This window comes from Miniopterus natalensis, chromosome 14 (assembly GCF_054644295.1).
Source record: "Miniopterus natalensis isolate mMinNat1 chromosome 14, mMinNat1.hap1, whole genome shotgun sequence".
In the NCBI taxonomy this organism is placed as follows: Eukaryota; Metazoa; Chordata; class Mammalia; order Chiroptera; family Miniopteridae; genus Miniopterus; species Miniopterus natalensis.
The window spans coordinates 24,832,092-24,851,083 of NC_142094.1; positions in this window are offsets into that span (position 1 = coordinate 24,832,092).

Sequence of the window (18,992 nt, forward strand, 5' to 3'; positions counted from 1 at the left end):
GGTGATGATTATGCACAGAAATAAGACGAGTGCATTGATAAATTTTTAAAATGCTATAGGAGCACGGAGAGGTGAGAGTTTGCTTTTGAGCAGAATGTTGGGAAGTCTTTTAGGAAACCATTGAAGAATAGGTAGAATTTTAATAGGGGGTTATTTGGGGAGACACTTGCTGAAGTCAAAGGTACATTGTATGTAAGAACTTGGAAAAAGAAATAGGAAAGTATAGGAATATTGTTACCATAAAGGACAGAACTTAAGATGCGGTGGAAGATAAGACTAAAAAGACAGGTTAGGATAGAGTATAGATAGCCTTGAACTTCTTGTCAAGGAGTCTTTCCACTTGAAGGTATGGATTTATGTATGGGTTTCTTCATTGGAGGTAGGGTATAGCATCCTGCCTAATGGTCTAAACTTTGCCTCAAAGTCCTTCTTTCTGAAGTCCATGTTATAAACTCCCTCAGTTATCAGCTGCTTAAACTTGCCTTCCTGATTTTCAAGGTCTCCTCTCAAAAGCCCTTTCAGTTTATTAATTTAAATAGTAGCAATTTTCTGGAGGTGAATCACATAATGATTTTTCTCAATCTCTTTTATACATGATATCGCTGAAAAAAGTATGATTAGATTCAATTTCGATTGTCTCCCACAAAAGTAATATGTAGAAAATACCAACCAAGGTGACTCTCTATGTGCTTAATAGCCTAAAGATTTAGGTTAAGGCTGTAACAGAGAGGATCATTCTGCTTAAAACATGAGTATGGCACAAATTATCTTAAAGAGCCAAAAACAACGTCCAGTTCTTAAGAACTTGAAACAATTTGTTCTTGGAATATTGTCAGCTAAAATTGTGGTCAAGTTTTGCAAGTTGTATGAATTTGCACTGCATATTTTACTTAGTGTTTAGCAAAACTCCAATATGGTTCTGCATAACTTACACAATGCACCATAGAAAATGACTTCAGAAACTCCCACAGAAGTTGACAATTTGGGCATCTAATGCTTTTAAACTAATTATATGCTTAACAGTTAAAAAGTCAACTTGTTAAGAATGAGAATCACAGTTTTGGTAGATAATGCTCTGCCTACTGCCACAATGAATGCAACCCAACCCTGTATCAGAAATATTACAGAAGCTTGAAGAAGAAAGTAATGCGAGCTTTCATCACCATTCTACTTAGTCGTAAGCAAAGTGCTCATGAATCATACGCAATATATCACAGCAATTTTTAATTCTCTTCTTGTATTTTCAAGCTGTTGTTTTCAGAGGATTTAGAATGCAAATTGTTAAGAGTAAGTTTCGTATCATTACTTACGTCATTTCTTCTTTCTCCCTTGCAGACTGGAAGAAAGGAAAGGAGTAACACCCTGAATACTGCAATAGACAACATGTGCAAGAAGACAAGGGACCTTCGCAGACAGGTAAGGGAAGAGGGACATGGAGACAGAAGCGCCATGCAAAACGAACTTTTTTTCCATTGCTGGAATGCTTATTTCTTGTTTTTGTTCTCTTAAAATTAATTTAGAACACGGAACAAGGACAATAAATATGCCCTTTCCGCATTACATACCTCAACTGTTTTTGTGACAAACATAATCTCGAAGGAAGTGTGTCACTTATTATCAGTCAGGGTTACATTTAAATGCTGACTCTGCCCTTATCTGCTGTGTGATCTTGGGGACAGATTTTTATCTTTTTGAACCTCTCTGAGCTTATAAAATGGAATTAATCATACACAATAGGGCCGTAAGGATTCAATGAAATGCCTATCAGGGCCTGGTACATAGTAAGTTTTTAGGGAATGTTGGTGAATTGATTCTATTACATTAAAAGCTAGTTTATCATCCAAATGCTTAGAGTAAATAGTTAGTCATTCAGGCACCCTACCAGTTACTCCTTCCAGGTACTTTTCAGGATGTTTCACAAGTTAGTTTCTGTTTAAGTTAAGGCTCCTTTTCAAACTTAGGTCATCAAGAGCATAGGATTAGAAAGAATTTCATTATATAATTATGCCACAAATTAATTCCCCCTTTCCCAGAAATATGAAGACTTTGCTTTTTTCAAAGACTCTTGCTTTCCATTCCTTTCCACTATTTAAAAACCATAGTTCTTTTTCATGCACAACTTTAACTTGGTCACCATTAACTCATAAAAGAGGGCCAAAAGCTTTTCAACCCTAAGCTTTTAATGCAATATATTACTGCAGTTTAATGGGAAGATTTAGTAAAATGACCTGAGCAATCTTTTAATCCAGAAATAGATTTGGGAAAGGAATAAATAGGGATCCCCAGCCAGTTAAAATTAGCTGTGGAAAACACAATTTTGAAGGCTGGGAAACATCCAGAATCTCAACTTTATGGATTCAATGTGAATTCTGTTTCTACTGTCAGCACTTAGAATTATGGAATATAAGAGCTGGAAGGAACTTAGCACAACCTGTCTTATGACGCAGAGGAGAAAGCAAGCCAGTGTGGTGAGGTAGTCTAAGGAGGAAGGGGCATCGCATCTACACTGGGTCAGAACCTACAATGGACTCAGGGACTCTTAACCCCAGGGCCATCCTCCCTGTTGGTTGCTTGGCTTCTATTCTGGATCTTCTTCAGGATTTCTACTCCATATTCTCCTCCTAGGATTTGGAAAAGTTGTTCCTATATCAGCAATTTTGTCTTTCATTCCTCTCATCCCTCTATGCCTTTGATGAAGTCATGCACAAAGAGTTAATCTACATTTATTATCTCCAAAGCTTTGGAATCATTATTTTAAATTTATCTTTATTTTTGAAAGTATTACAGATGTCCCCCTTTTTCCCCCATTGACCCCCTCCATCCTGCTCCCACTCCCTCCCCGGGCCTTCACCACACTATTGTCCATGTCTATGGGTTATGCATATATGCATATAAATTCTTCGGTTAACCTCTTCCCCCTAACCCCCAACTCTGCTTTCCCTCTGAGGTTTGTCAGTCTGTTCCATGCTTCTATGTCTCTGGGTCAGCTTTGTTCATCATCAAGATAAAGCAATCCTTTGTGTGTAGAATTATCAGATTTAGCAAATAAAAGCACAGGATGCCTAGATAAATATGAATTTCAGATTAACAACAAATATGTTTTAGTATATGTTTTAGTATATGTCCCAAATATTGCATGTGACATATTGTATTTAAAAATAGTTGTGTTTATCTGAAATTCAAATTTAACCAGGCATCTTGTAGTTTATCTTATAATCCTACTTGAGTTTCTACTTCACTATTGTCAGTAAGATATAGAAAGAACATGGGGGATTACTGATACTTTTTCTCATAGTAAGGGAATGTTTCCAGCTTGTAGAGAACTGTTGTGTTCCAGAGGTATGAAAACTCAGTGTGGCATCACAGGTCAATATCCTCATTGCTTTGGTTAAGTGTTGCTGCTGAACAAGCCACCACAATGATAGCAACCATTTTATTATGTTCACAATTCCATGAATCAACAGAGTCAGCAGGGCCACTCCTGTAGTGTTTTCACTGTGGTCTCCCATGCAGTGGCAGTCAAATGGTGGCTATGTCTCAGCTCAGAGCTGGGTATTTGAGGCCTCAGGGCCCCTTCTTTCCTCTCGCAGTGCACTGTTTAATCTCCGAACCCTTCTTGTGGCTTCTCTCTCCAGCAGCGTAGCCTGGATTTCTTACATGATGTTTCAGGGCTCCAAGAAAAGAAAGATGGAAGCTGCCAGGCTTTCTTAGTGCCTGAGTTCCAAAGTCACTAGAATGTTGTTTCCTCCACATAATATAGATTAAAATTGTCACAAACCCTCTCCGAGGTTAATAGGAGCAAGTAGAGCAATATCTCTTGTGGGAGATGAGTGTGAGTACTCAGGAAGGGGTGGGATCATTAGAAGCTGTCTTTGTACACATCCATGGCCTTCAATGTCAGTGAGGTAGTTGCTATGATTCATTCTCAGTATCCTAATTGTTCTGATGTTCATGCTTCTAGCAATAATAAAAACTAGTTTAAACAGCAACATGAGTCATCTCCGCCTCTTCTTATTCTTGCAAAGTTTTTCAAGCAGTTTGGTTTAAGCACCTTAACTCTTTCACATAGGAAGGAGAAAGGCACAACCCTTGAAGTGTTTTTCTTTGGAATATTTAATGTTCATCTCTTATTATTGATCTCTTTGCTTTTGGTAAAAAATAATCAGAGCCCATCTTTCTGCCCATTCGTCCTAATTCCCTTGCTTACCCATGGCTTGTCAATCAGCAACACAAAGACATTTTAGCTTTGGCTCAGAGAACCACTGGATTTCATTCATCCGTGAGGAATGAGACGGATTGCTTAAACATACCTGGGGGGAAGCAAATTATACATTTTGGGGCAACAAGGTGAACTGTCCTAGTAGGTCACATAGAGTTTGTTTCAACCCTCTTGTTCTGCGACTTTAATGCCTGTTTTACTTGAGAACAAAGACAAAAGTCCTTGGCATGGTGTTCCCTGTCATTTGGCTCCAACTTAATCCCCATAATTCTTAATGTTCCTTCTCTTTTCACTCGCTCTCTCTATTCTTCCTGCTCACCACACCAGCACATTAGCCTGTTCTCTAACTAAAAACTCTACTTACTATTCACCAATTTCCCATCACCTTTCTCCCCACTCCCAAACACACATGTGTCTTTGAATATATGGCTTGTTCAACTGGGTGCCTTCCCGCCTCCCTCTATGCCCCATACCCAATTAGGGAATTGACTGAGGAAGTTCAAGACTAAAGTAAATGCTACCTCTCTCATGAAACCTTTGAAATTTTCATCAGCTGGAAATTCATTTTATTCCCCCTCGAGCACATATAGCATGTGTCGTTCTATTATAGCAGTCATCACATTCAGCCAGTATTTCCCTTCCCACTTGAATTTTAAACCCTTAAAATGATAGTTATGACAACGTCTCTCATTTAATAAATGCTTTCCAAAGCTCTCTACCAACTGTAGTCCTTTCATTATTGATTTTTATCCCTGAAACAAGAAATAATACCATAGTATTATCTTTGTCCCTAAGGTGAGTCAACTTATTGAACAGCAGCCAGCCAACTGGTAGAGCCAACATTTGAGCCCATGTCCATTCAGCCTCTGCTCAGATTTGTAACCACTACCCTCTGGGCCAGTCCACCTTCAGAATTTTTAGTGCCTAATGCCCTGATTTTGCTATCATAAATTATTTTATTCCTTATTATTTATTTTACATGTTTTTAAAAATTCAAATATTATTCTTCCTTAGTCTTCTTTCCCATTATTTATTTGAGAAATTCATACCTATTGAAATTCTTAAAAGGGAGGAAAATTTTAAAACCTCCTTTACTTCATTAAAAAATTAAAACAATGAATTAATTCTATATCTATTGTATTATTCCAAGTAAAATGTGAATTTACTTTGATGGAAGGCAAGTTAAAATTTTTATGTGTGTATTTTGAGAAAAAGATTGTCTGTCTCTTAGATGCCAAAGTAAGGACTGTAGGTATGTCAAATAAAATAGGATTCTGGTAAAAAGAAACAAAGAAAATGAAAACTTGATTAATTCTTTATTTGCTGAGTTGCTGAATTGCTATATCCACCTCTTCTTCATGTTGGTAGTACCAGTGCCATACTCAGAAAAAATATGTAGGTTTTTTCCTGCTCATTCTCATCATCAAATGATAGTAAGTATCCATAAGGTACAAGTCCCATTAAATTGACACAGTATTTATATGCTGAATTAATTATTAGGTAATTTAGTTCCGATTAGTCAATTGAGTTTTGAGAGTTATATTGTGCTATTTGACTTAAAATTAAATTGGCATCAATATACACAAATACACATTTTCCTAGTTCCCTAAGGATGATTCTTTTCTAAAACACTTTCTCTTCTTTCCCCTTCGCCTGACAATTTCATCCTCTCTGTTCCTTATTTGGTGGTTGTGGTGGGACAGGGTTTTTTTAGTTTCACATATAGCTTTCACTTTGGGGTTTCAATTGTAGAGAAATATATTATTTTTTATTTGAGATCCCAAACTACTTACATCAGTGGGAGATACAAGAATTGATGTCTCAAAGCCTTTTATTAAATTGTAGTGAGAAAGATGGAAAGCCCCTCAGTTTGGTTTTGTGCCTGACATCTTTCATCCAGGTATTTATTAAAAATACATACCTCTGGTTGCTATTGGCCTCTCACTGACTCCAACTTTTAGTTTTGCAGCTTCTAAGGTTATCTTACTTCTACACTGGCATGTTGGATTCTTCTTTAAAGTTTTTTGTCCATCACCTAAGTGAAAGGAATGAGTTATTCCATTGGACAGGAAAGTAATATGGAAATAAATAAGATAGAAAATGCGTACATATTTATATAGATATAAATGACTGTGCAATTTAAGTGAAAAAATATCCCATATGAGTGTCAGAATATACAAAAAAAATTAACATTCAAGGCCTTCCATGTCTTGTCCTTATATGTGTTTCTAGTTCTATCTTATAATCCCTCTAATAATCCCTCTTTCATAGTCAGCATGATACACAGGGGGAATCAAACCCAGTGGTGTGCAAAGCAGAAGTGGTAAAGTGTGACTGTCAATGGATAGCTTATGTAAAACATTAGAATCTGTTACTTGGCATGTGACCAAACAATATTAACACCAGACAAATATTGGAATGCCCTGAAAGCAGATCCTGAAACTGCAGCCTGATTATAGGTAGTTTATTTGGGAAGTGATGCCAAGAAGCAAGTGTAAGAGACCATGAAGTGTAAGAGAACAGGCAGGGAAGGAGGAAGGGACTTGCTATTGAGGTTGCCACTATAGGCAACAGGAACTTAAGGGCCTCTGAGAGGGGACAGATGCCTTCCAGAATTGTCTGGCCAGTGGATGGAGGCTGGGAGTTTTATCCAGCAGCTTCCATCCCCATTGGCTGAGGGTTGCTCCCAGTGGTGTTGACTCTCCAGAACTTCCAGGAGAAGTGCTTGTGCTTGGGCTGAGTATCTCATGGAGACTTAGAGCAGGTCTTGAGAAAGAATAACAAAGAGAAACGTGGAAGGCGCTCAAGGTGGGATGTCTGCAGAGGACGTGGATCTGTTCTCCTCAGCAACAGCTGAAATCAGAGGCTGGCCCAGTGGGTGAAACGTAAAGCAGCAAATCCTTTAATGCAGAGTCCATCGTCATAGCTGTGAATGTGACGGTAAATGACCCGGAATCAGCAAACAGACAGTATGGTGAAGGAATTGTGGTTTGGTTGCATTAATTGCTCTGTTTATTATTTGTATGGGTTAAGATGCTTTCAAAACAGAAGGTATTTTCCTGCCTGCCAACTGTGTGCTATCACTCCTAACATAAGTCACCAACTTCTGAGCATCTTATTGTTATCTTTTAATTGTTTTGTCTTATTTTGTTCTTTTTGCCTGAAATTGCTTTCCATTACCCTCACTGTACCCAATGAGATCTTATTTCAGCCCTCCCTCTACCACTATGTTCTAGTAACACTAGATGCTTATGATGTCCTGAGGATCCCTCTATTTTCTTTGCTCATGGATAGTCTTTATTCCTAGAATGTTATGTTCCCCACTTCCTATTCAGCTTTTAAAATGGAATACATGTATCTCATTCTTACTAACGCCTTGTTCACCATGACAATCAGTGTACATTTTCTCAATCTTTTTTCTAAGATACTCATCAAACTCTTTGTTCATCTCTCACTCCCTAACAGTCACCCAGTCTTTGTCATCCTCACGCTCCCCAGGCTGCCTAGAATGTTGCCTTGTCCTTAGACAGACAGCTCAAAATGCATTTGTTAATTTGAATGAATGTACAGTTACAGAACAGAAGATTTATTTTGCTCATTATATTTGCCACTATATTATGTCAGGTAATTTTAGCCTATTTTCCAACAGCATGTTGAAGACATTGGCATAGAACTTATTTGAAAGCTTATTTTCCAGTCCTTTTGTCTTGTCCTACTGAACATAATACCACACTTATGTGGTACATCTTTTCTCATTTAATGTGTTATGTAGTTAGCAACAGGTCTTAGAAAAATGCAAAACAGAGTTCCTGGTTTGGTTTAACTTTTAAAAAATAATTTAACCAAAGAGGTCATTTATTTATTCTTTAATTAATAGTAAGTCAGCTGTACCTCGAGCCTCTCCTTTGCAATATGTTTTAATACCTGTGCATGGAATGAAGGGTTGATATAATAGCAGAGAAAGTATAGTTGAAAACCTTGAAGAAATAAAAAAAGAGCAGGGAGTATAAAGACCATAAAAATGAAGGAGAGACTAAAGGTAGCATCAGAGAGGGGAGAGGAACAGACCATAGCAAATGTATCCAGCCCTGGGAGAAGATTGCTATAATTGTTGAAGTATTTACAGAAATTGGCCCAATGTGAGGCAATTGTTATTCTCCATCTCTCTAGTCTTTTGTATGGTGATAAATTAAAATGCATTTTTTTAAAAGCACAAGAGGACAGTTTGACTTTCTGCATATATTTGCAGAGGGGAACAAACATCAAAGTCTTTTATATGAGAAACAATCCCTCTTTAAGCCTGTCTCGATGTTGTTAATACCAAGTCTTGCTTCTTCATGTCCCAAATTACTAAAAACAAAAGTTTATTGTTACTGTCTCTGTCCCCTCGTCTCCCATGTATTCTTCAAGCTTTAGCAGTAGGACTCTTGCTCCAGTTTTTCCACTGAAACTACTCTAAGTTCAGCAGGAACCTGTTAGTGGTCAAATCCAATAGACAAGTCTAGGTTATTTTCATTTAATTTACCTTTGAAATTAGATTTTGAAACTTATTATCTTCTTGAAATTTCTTTGCTGCCAGTGTCCTGGTTTCCTTTATTATAATATTTAATGACTCGCTTTTCAAATGGATTATAAAGGACCATGTATTTCCATCTTGACATTTTGCACAATACCGTGCACTTGCTAGAAATGTAAAGGATGGTTTTCAGAGTATCTGTTGAATTGAATCAAGTAAAATGGAAAAAAGTTCCAACAAGTTCATAATGTGGACATTATAATTGTGTTTGGTACAATAGGTGCATTTGGAGAGCACTGACACAGATTTATTTGAAAGTTTCTCCTTTATCTGTCCTTTGGCTAACCGTGGACACAGGTAACTGTGTTGATGGCCTAAGGGAGGGGGGTAGGGGCCGGGTGGAGGTGGGTAAAGGGCGATAAAATTGGGGACATCTGTAATAAAGCCAACAATAAATTTTAAAAAAAGCTTCTCCTTTAGTTGTCGGTCATTTGCTCTCTTTGCTTCTTGGCCATCATCTCAGTCTCTTTTTAAGTTTGTCTTCCATCTGCGTGACTCCCCTAGATGGTCCTGTTTCCTAAGGTTTCATTTTTAGACATCTCCTCGTTGTGATCCCCTCTCTCTATGGTCGTGTCCACCTCCTTGGTTTAAATTGCCCCCATGCGTATGCTGACTTTCAGTCGCATTTCTCTAGGGCTGGTCTTCTTTTAGCTTTCCTTCCCCACGTCCTGGTTACAAATGAGAGAAGAGGCGGATGGGGGAGAGAAATGGTCACTGAAGACGGCTCCCCTTCGGAGAGATTCCTTCAGCTTCTCTCTTAGGTATCTGGAGCTAGCACAGCCTGTGGTTCCCGGTTCCTCGGGTCAGTCTTTGTGGAGGTCAAACAGATCGTTCATGCACTGCGTTTGCCTGGTAACCGCTTCCCACTCTGCACCCTGTCCGAGTAAGGGCTCAGTAAATATTGATTAGTGGTCACCAGTGGTTTGCCTTTCTGCATGCTAAGGAGAATTTTCCCTTGAGGATTTCCTATAGCCTTTGTGAAATGGTTGGTAGCCAGGAAATTCCACAGTGCTGAGCAAGCTCTACCATCTTGGGCAAAGGTATTTTTCTCAAAGAATCTATAATTATTATGGATTTATTTTCCTATAATCACTATAGAAAGATAGACCGTGCTCTTCTTTTTTTTATGTAGGTACATCATTCAACCCCTTAAAAATGTATTATTATTTCTAATGTAATCCAAAACTAGGTTAAGTGTCTATTTTTAAAAAAAATACCCTAAAATATAATTTTCACAAAAGGAAAATTATAAATTTTCTGTCTGATAGCTGTTCATTTCTTTGTTTTCCCATATAGAGGTTATTAAATTAAATGAAGGGGTGATCAAAAAACTCTGGGGCCATTCATAATCATTGACATTGTTAATGGAACATTCCATGATATTGTGATCCTTAAGCATTCAATATTATATAAATTCAGTGTATTAATTTTCTCATGCTGTTTTAAATTTCTGGAACTATCTGCTGAGTAGAGTAATTGCCTGATTGTCATTTATAAGCTTACACATAATCTAATTTAAAAGAACTAATTGTAGCAGAATGTTACACTTGTTTAATAATTTAAGGTGTGAGGGCAAGAACAATTAATGCAAATGAAGAGAATTGGACGTCAAACTCATTTATGATTCTCCTTGCTCTATTAATCTATTATCAACTGGCATAATCGGTGATCTAACTTGGTTTAATCACCATGACGTCTACAGTTTAGCTAATCAAAATTTATCAGTTCCTCCAACAAGGTAGAAAATGTTTCATAATTTTGTAATTATGAAAATACATGATGTACAATGTTGTTTGTACACATGCATAAACATTACAGTAGTGTAATTTCTTTGAGGGGAAAAATGGACATATTATCACTTATAATCTGACTTTTGGGCTAAGTACAGGTAAAGAAAAAATTAGAGACTTTTGAGAGCAAGAGAGCTATTGCTCGATACGATTTTCTTTGATATTTTGCTTATTTTAGCTTTGTAAGTGACATACATACACAGTCTTAAATATGATTTTAGGGATTGTGCAAAAATATATAAAATAAATATAGCTGCTGTTGTAAAAATACAAAATAACATGAACTACTTCCTGACTTTTTTGAAAAGCATGAATTTTCTGTTTCTTCTTAGCTCCGCAAGGCTATTATAGATCATGTGTCAGATTCTTTTCTGGATACGACAGTCCCACTTTTGGTTCTCATCGAAGCTGCCAAGAATGGCCGGGAAAAGGAAATAAAAGAATATGCTGCGATATTTCGTGAACACACCAACAGGCTTGTGGAAGTAAGTGCGCTCGAATTTTAACTACTCTACGTCTGGGAGAATGGGGTCTCCTTCCCCATTTACAGTTGAGTTATACTTAATAATAACTCGTGACAACTTATTACCAATGAAGCAGAACTGGGCCAGCGTAATATAAAGGTATAGATGTCAAGCTGTGTAAACCATTCCCCATTGGCTTGGAAAAGGAGCAATTTATTTAGAAAGAGCTATGAACCTATAATCAATATTTAAATGCCTATTTTTTAAATGCCTATTTTTTCAGAGCTACACAGATAAACCGGTTAAATGCATAGCATATAGTTTGTTCTATCCTTACAAATATTTTCTTTCCGTTGTAACTTAAAAGTATCAAATATTCTATCTCATGCTAATTTTTTGTTTTTCTACCATATTTTCATGGCTAGTTCAACCTTTCATTACTGGTTCAACTTTTAAATAATATTCCGCTATGTAATGTGACTACAGAATAAGAATGTAGGATATAGAGGGGTAGAGAGGTCTAGAGTAATTAAGTAGGGTTTAGTGGATTGGTCCATGTCTTAGTTGGGGCAAGAGGAGATGATAAAACTATAATTTCCTCTGACTTGTAACCTTAAAACATGGAAATGCTCCATGATTTGGGGGACAGGGTGGCATTTGTTCCAGGGGCCATGAAGGACTGGGTGGTTACCAGTAGACACATAATGGAACCAATTGTGTTATGGGCATTAAAATGCAGCCACAGTGTAAGATAGAGCCTGAGTGGAAGAATTTCCAGCACCCAGTAATATGACAGTCCTCAGAAGGCTGGGGACTAGTGGCAGGAAGGGGGAACTGTGATTGACCACATCCGTATGCCAGAGCTGGTACCCATCAGTAACCATCAGTATGACTGTGCCAGTTATTGGGGCTAATGTCTAGTCTCATTCTCAGGGCCTGTGCCATACTGTTTCGACTGTCACACCTTCCTATACTGGCCATGAACACTGGTGAAATATGTGTTTGGGGGCCCAAGTTGCTTGTAAAACTTGTGTTAGATATAGTCACCATCTGGATTAGAACCACAGCTTTCAATATAACATATACTAAAATAGAGGGCTCTACCAACCTCTTTTATGTGGATCCACTGGGAAGGAAGTTTCTAATGTTGGTAGCACATGTACTATAAACTCTCTTTCTGAGTCCCAGTCCTCAGATCTAAAAAATGAAAGGAGTGGATAAATAAATGGCTGCTAAGATCACTTCAGCCCTAAACTTCCCCCACCTTCAACTTTGACATGTCCTTTGAACTTCCCAAGAATTCCATGAGACAGGGCAATGGTTACAATTCCCATTGACCTTATATGGAAATAAACATACAAAACCCAAACCAGGTTAATTAGAGTCAGAGCTGATTTCCAGGTTTGCAATTTTTAACTAATTTGTTCATTATTTATCTAGTTTTTTTATTCCTTCTTATACTCATTCCTCCAATATTTTTTAACTATTTCCCCAGGAAAGCGTTCAGAGCAGAGGGAGCAGATTGTTAAAGGACCTCAGTGTAGCCCCTGAGAATTGTAAAAGTTTTGTCTAAAAATATGTTCTCTGAGCTGAAGGCACCCAAAACCAACTTTTTGGTGAACTATTCTGAGAGTAAAAGTTGATTTCTGTTAATAAAGTTGCATCCCCGTTTCTATTTCTCAGTTTAGTATTTCTATGAAACATAAGCCTCATGAGATGTTCGTAAAGAAGGACTCCTTGATCACACAGTTTTGGGGGAAAATGTTTATTCTCTTGGACATTTTATATTTCTGAAAAATCCATGTCAGAATTTCCCCAAATCAGTTAACTAAGGAACTCTATTTCATGTCACTTATTAACAAGGCCCTGCCTTCAGGGAGCATTTGAGAATGCCACCTTAATTTATTACCAAATGATTGTCTTTTATTATGTAGGCAGAGCTCTTCAGGTCTGTTTTAAATGTTTAAGGATTTTGAAGATTATGTATCTTATGTTATTATTGAAAGGAAAGATTTTGGAATTTTGAGCTACTGGAGGACCGAAAATGAGTCCAATTTAACTCTGCATGTTCCCTTAGCGCATTATAAAATTATACTAGATTTGGAGTCTTCTAACTCTCACCCTGATATACTTAGAAGCTGGCCTAAGTCATTTTCAGTTTCACTTAGCTTTTAATACATAATAGACCATCCCCAAACTTAGTGCTTAAAACAGCCATTTATTATTCTCTCACTGATCTGTGGGTTGACTGGGCAGAGATGGGCAACTTTCACTTAGGGTCTCTCATGTGATTACTGTCAAATATTGTCTGGGGATGTAGCCCTTCAAAGATTTGACTAGGCTAGACATACAGGATGGCACATTCCCATGACTGAAAGTGCATGTAGCTGTCAGCTGGGAGCTTAGCTGTGGGTGTCGAGAGAGCACCAATACATGGTTGCCCTGTGTGACTTCAGCTCATCACGGCATAGTTGCTGGGTTCTGAGATGAGAGGTCTTAGGAGCAAGACAGAGACAGAAAGTAGAAGCTGACATTCTATTAAGGCTGGGCCCAGAAATTGGCAGGATGAGACCTCCTCTGCATTTTATTGGTCAAAGCAATCACAGAGCCTGTCCAAACACAAGGAGGGGGTGGCAGGTAGGGGGCATGAGACGACTTTTCAATGGAAGGAATAGCAAAGGTTTTGTGGCCACCTGCGATCTACTACAGTTCTCTGGGCTTCATTTTCTTTATCTATAAAGTGAAGGTTAAAAAAAGATCATGTCTAAGGCCACTACCAGTTTCTAAACTTCTGTGATCCAACAAATACTTTCTTAAAATTGAGAGACTTCTGTTTTTCTAAGAGATATAGACATAGGAGAAAATAGAAATGATTTTTTAGGTATACTGCTTGTACAGTGTTCTTTATTAAGAAGGAAACAAAAGAGCACTACATTTATCTCCCAGGAAAATTATTTTTTGAAAAGAGATGTCTAACCAAAGCAACAGAGAAAATCATCGTTAACTTATCACAAACATTGAGCCAGAAGCATCTGTGACAGTCAGGGAAATAGAGCTTATAAATAACAGTTTCCGAAGCCATTCTGGGTGCGCTCTGTAGAGGCTGCTTACCAGCCCTGCACCTCCCCGCGCAGACACACCACGTGCCCCTCTCGCCCCCGAGCTGGCCAGTTTCACGTAGCAGGCCGGAAAGGTCCATTCTAAAAGGCTTCGAGAAAAAGCTGTTTTCAGCGTGTCTGGGTTTGGATACCGCCACTGTGTTTGTCAGAGAAATCCAAAATCAGTGGACTTGCTGAAGTTAGACTTAAATAAAACAAAAGTTCACTTTTAAAGAATTCCTGTCAGATCTTTGAAGAAAAGCTCTGTGCTGTTAAAGGAACACTTTCGATAATGATTCATGTATAACTTTTACAAAACAGATAGTAAAAAGTGGAACTGAACACAAAGCATTAAGGCAACAACAATGAAGAAATTATACAGGTGATAATTAGAAAACCAACAGGATTTGGGGTGTTGGAGAAAAGAAGCGGAAATAAGGAGCAAGTTGGCCAATAATTAGGGCTGAGGGCTCATGATCTCCGGCGGAGTCACATGTGAGGCCTCCTGTTATATTATCACGTAGTTTGTAAAAAACTATAAGATGCTCATGGTTGAAACGATGGTTATAAAATCCCGGGTAGTGCCAATACTTGGAGAACCTACATCCTTGTGACTAATTTTATTTTGTTATGCTGAACTATTACGCAAAGCTGTTCCTGCTTTGAACATCCAAGTTACTCTGTGTTTTTGGATCCACCAAGCCACAGTGGGAAGATGAAGCAGGAATCAAGGAGCTGGCATTTTGAAAGTCATCTTCGCCTAGTGATTAGCAATTAGTGACAAATGTGCTCACTGAATTATGTGCCCAGTACTTTGATCTTGCACAGACAGTCACTTAGAGCACCATTAACTCTACTGGATTCCACCAATAATACCTATTAAACAGAAAATTTAAAAATGTTAATTTTGTCTTAATATTCAGTAATTCTAGAGAGTAGGCATTTTATCTTTTATCATTTTGAGACTCCTCAAATAATAGCAAAATCTTTGCTCCTAGTGCCAAATCAGTCGGTACTGAGGGAAGGAACACATTCCTAACAGCAGCTCAGTTCTCATTCTCTCTAAACAGTTGACTTTGTGGATCTCATTTCCTGGACTGGAGATATATGCCTGCGCCCAATTATTTAGTAGAGGATCTCCCTACTCCACTGTGCATGGATGCCTTAAAGTGATTCTTCACAGTGATTTAGCAGGTGCCTTTTCCATTAATTATCAAGAGCAGACACTATAAACCGAGCTGAAGATTTTGCTCAGGACTTTGTGACAATTTGATAGAATCTTTAAAGAACTTTGCCCACTCTAGAGGTGCAATCTGTAACTTTAATGTGATAATACAACTATTATTCAGAAGAATAATTGTCATTATATTCAACAAATGTATTATTTATTATAAAGGTCATTATAATAAATAATACACATTTCTCTGAAATTAATTTTAAAACTCCACTATTATTTTTGAATCATATTTTAATTTGTTCTCAGAAAATCAGTTCATGCCAACACTTCAGTTGCTAGTAAGACTATAAAACCTCCAGTTTATCCCAGGGGTTTTAGCATATTAATTATTGTTAACTACGACAGTGTTAATGGTCTATGAATTAAGGAAGTTTATATGAAAGCCAGCTTTCCTCAGTGCTTTGACTTACTCATCAAAAATTCATCTGTCTTCACCCTATTTTAGTAAGTTTCATGGGAGCCTTTTATCAAAAAGGAAAAAAGGAGGTGGACATTTAATTATAATACTTCCTTCCAACCTACAAAGCTGATTGTTCCCACTCACAAAATGGTGAGCCAGATTTAGCAGAGCCCCCGCGCCAAAAGAGAAGGCTTCAGAGGGACTCTTGCTGTTTTGCAAGAAGTGCTTACTGCTCTCAGCTCTCCTGATGTCTTTGCCTGTTGACAGGACGCTGTTCCATGTCACACATTGCTTGAATCGATCATCTGTTATCAAATAAGGGTATGTTCAGTTATAAGTAAATAAAGCTGTTAGAATCCCCTTCCGTTTTTTTCTCCTTGCCCCTTCAAAAGAAATGAGCAAACCTGTACTTGCAGTTGTACACAGAGCAACACCTTTCTCAGCGAGCATCTTGGCAGCTCTCCTCTGGTGGGAAGCGATGTTACAGCTAAGGCAGCAATGCCTTTGCTTATATAGAAGAGAGCACACAGGTGTGCCTGCCCGCTCCCTGGGTTAGAAACTGTCACCATATAGTCCTCTTTCAGCCAAAAGATGTGATGAGCATGATCCTTAAAATCCTAGTGAATGATCTTTCCATGTTTTAGAGGTTTCTTTATACATTTTCCATTCAGGGTCTTTGGAGTACAAGAAAAGGGTAGTGCTACAGTTACAGGAAAATCAGAGACTTCCCACAATAATCAAGAATATATATTTTTGAATGGAATATTAGTGTTTTGGAATTAAGAGGAGGGAGAAAATGATATGGATTAGAGCATTACGGGAATTCAGCATGAAGTAAACAATATTTACAGTGATTCTTGAGGACTAGGCAGGAGTTGGATTTGAAAAACTAGAGCTGCAAGTGGAGGTAACAGCATGAAAGGAGGCACAGTGCTCATTCCTGTGCTCCAGGAACAGTAGAAATGAGCTCTAGATCACTAAATTGACTGAAGCATGAAGTGGAATAGGGGCAGTTTATAACAGCCTTGAATATTTGATTGCCAGGGAGAAGAGGTTAGGCTTCATCCTACAGAACTGGATCCAGTAATGGAGTTGGGAGGATTTGCAGGGAAGTCATGTTGAGAGAGTTTGCCTATGGACTATTTTGCATCTGGATATCAAATTTTCTAAACCCCAGCAATTGATTCGAATCTCATGAGCATAGACTGGCATTTAAATGGGACTGCATTTAAAATGTAACTTATCACCATACATTAAAGAGAGAGAAGAAAACTAGTTTTAATAATGAAATTGGAACAGGAAAGCAAGGGCCTCATGACTTAATGGCACCAGATTGATGCCACCCAGTAGAAATAGAAGGCAAGCCACATACATAGTTTAAAATGTTCTAATAGTCATACTAAAAACAGTAAAAATAAACAGGTGGAAATAACCTTAACAGTATGTTCTATTTAATCCAATATATCCCAAATATAATTTTAACATGGAATTGATATAAAAACTAATGAGATATCTGACATTCTTTTTTTGTACTAAGTCTTAGAAATCTGGGGCATATTTTACACTTACAACCTGTCTTAATCAAGACTACACACATTTTAAGTGTATAATAGTCACCTGTGGCTGTTGGCTATGTATTGGACTAGATAGATGATTAGCAAGTTGAGGACAGGAGAGCATTTATTCATTCATTTATTTATTTATTCATTCAACAGATATATCATCAGGGCCTACTTTGTGACATATTCTGTGCTGGACACTTGTAATGCTGTCTAGAGCCTTGGTTTTTGTTTCCCTAGCCTGATGTATAGCAAGTGAAGCATTCAATAAGTCATTGTTGAATGAATTAGTGTATAAACATATGAAGTAGAATGTTTATTAATCCTATAGAAAATCTTTTTTTAAATTGTATTTATTGATTTTAGAGAGAGATTAAGGTAGACAGAGACAAAGAGAGAGAAAGGAAAACATAGATTTGTGGCTCCACTTATTGATGCATTCATTGGTTGATCTTGTATGTGCCCTGACCAGGGATGAACCCGCAACCCTGGTGTATCAGGATGACGCTCTAACCAATTGAGCTACCCTGCCAGGGCTAGAAAATCTTAAAGATGGTAAACAGCGTGACCTATTGAGTAAGGTATAAAATATAGAGACAGATCTGGGTTCGAATCCTGGCTAGATAGTCTTGGGAAAGTCCTTTAATATATCCCTTGCATCTGCCTTGTGAAGGACATATTCCACTGTAAAGTGAGGGTGACGGTGAGGTCGGATGGGGTGACAGATTGGGGCATCAAATGCCGCATGAGGTGGACAGTGTTGTTCGGTGAATATTAATCTTCTTCCTTTTCCCCTATTTAACATAATTTTTTTCCCTCGAAATCTTATTTGAATACAGGTCACTTGAATCTCGAGTACCTCTAATAAGCAATGGCATTTTCCTTTTGAAAAATCAACTTTATAAGGTAATTTCAAATTTGCTGTAGTTGTTGAACCTTTGTGTTCTACCTCCGAAAATAGATAAAGGTGTTTTTTAAGAACATTAATGGGCCAAGAGATGGCACGTGCAAAAGCTCCTGTAGAAATTATGTAGTAAAAGTTTGACATACAGTTAACAGGTGTGTGAAACTTCTCTGAAACTAGAAACTTCCCAATATTACTCTCCATGATGGTATTTGGCCAAGAGTTAATAAGCGAATATACTAGCTGACAAGTAATCCTAGGTCTGGAAGCCAAACTTTGTTTTAATCATGTTTGATCATGGATATTGGGACTAATTTATTTCTTTTAATTGGTTCACTATTCCAGTCAATTAAAAGTACAGATAGTGAGTCCCTCCAATGTGGCCTACAGAGCTCATCTGCACAGACACCTGCTGTTGAAACCTGGTTTCGTTTTTGTTTTTTGTGTTTTAGAAGAGTTCTTCTGCTCTCCTGCTTAAGTGGCTCTAGCAAATCACTAAATCTCTCTGGAATTCAATTTGATTATCTGTAAATGGGAAATAAAGGATTAAATATTCTTCTCCATTCCTGGCATTCAAACTTCTAAGAACCAGAGAGTAGAGTTCTTCTATTTGTTTTATGGGCATAAAAAATATGGTCATAGATGGAGAAGGCTGGTTAACCAGAAGTATTTGAGGAGTGGATTTTTTTATGGCTTTCACAGGACAAAAATCACTTTTTTGGATAATAAAAAGAGAAAAACAAGG